Below are 1,161 nucleotides of genomic sequence, written 5' to 3'. Positions count from 1 at the left end.
CAGTAAGCCGTGATTGGTCCGAGTCAATGTCTCCATAGCAATCACTCTTGCTAATCAATGGTAAATTTATTGGAAGGCCACACCCCTTGAAAGTAGGATCAGGAGAATCTGTCACTCAAATGTTAGAGGTGGGGCCAGCGGGTGCCCCCTACGTTAATGAGGACTCTGATTGGTCAGTTGATAAAGAAAAAATATCATGAAAAAAAGGAGGATTAGCAATAAAATGTTAAAAAATGTATCAGATCAAGAACGGTTATTCTGACAAACAGAATGACCGAGTTTAGCTGTTTATTTCTCCATAGGAGTCTATGGGGTTTTGGCTTCTTGGAGCCAGCAGGTACTTCCGGTTTGGAACGCCTGTCCAGTTCTCATGTTCAGTCGATGCTAAAGCTAGCTTCATGTATTTCTCAGATGAGTCGACTATTATCAAAGTGGCAAGTACATTTTAGGTTGTTAAACAATGTTAAATAAATGGGAAAAAAACGCCTTTTCAGAAGGGACGGGGTTCAGTGATGTCCGCTGGCGTTGAAACAGGGTTTGTGTCTAAGTTTGTGCTCTGAGAAAAGCCGTTTCCCGCCTGACTGTCCGGGTCGGATCCGCTCCACGTCTGCTTCTAAGGCACTTCCTCAAACTTGATCCAAACCCAAAAGTGTCTGTCACACAAGAATGAGCAGACAGAGTCACAGCAAAGCGACCTCTCACAGGTGAACACATGCCTCTTTAAAACCCCTCAAACGGCTCGATTTTCCTGATTCAGAAGATTCAGGCTAAATAATTTTTAAAAAACCAAACCAGTGTGATGTTTGTTTGTACAGGGTGGTATCCAAAGCTTGAGCTCCTTAACCCCTTAACGCCTGAATCTAATCCCATCTATAAAATAAGAGATTCACTTGTGTTTTTGCTTTTAAGCAAATGCTACATTTAGGTGATTTTTTTTGCTAATTTGGTTTGTTGCATATTTGAGACAACAGGCATTGAGGGGTTACGGAATCTGCAGTTAATTGGAAAGAGGGAAATATAACAGTATTTCTTCCATTGAACAAACAGCGTTCCAAATTATTCTGCAAGTGATATTTTTCTGAGTTTCCTAAATAATCTGCATCATTTTCAAGTCATTAACCATTAGAGTGAATGTTAAATATTTTGAACAAACCTCCTAAA

This window comes from Oryzias melastigma, linkage group LG21 (assembly GCF_002922805.2).
Source record: "Oryzias melastigma strain HK-1 linkage group LG21, ASM292280v2, whole genome shotgun sequence".
Taxonomy (NCBI): domain Eukaryota; kingdom Metazoa; phylum Chordata; class Actinopteri; order Beloniformes; family Adrianichthyidae; genus Oryzias; species Oryzias melastigma.
The sequence above is the reverse complement of the archived record's forward strand: the minus strand, read 5'-3'. Positions refer to the sequence as shown.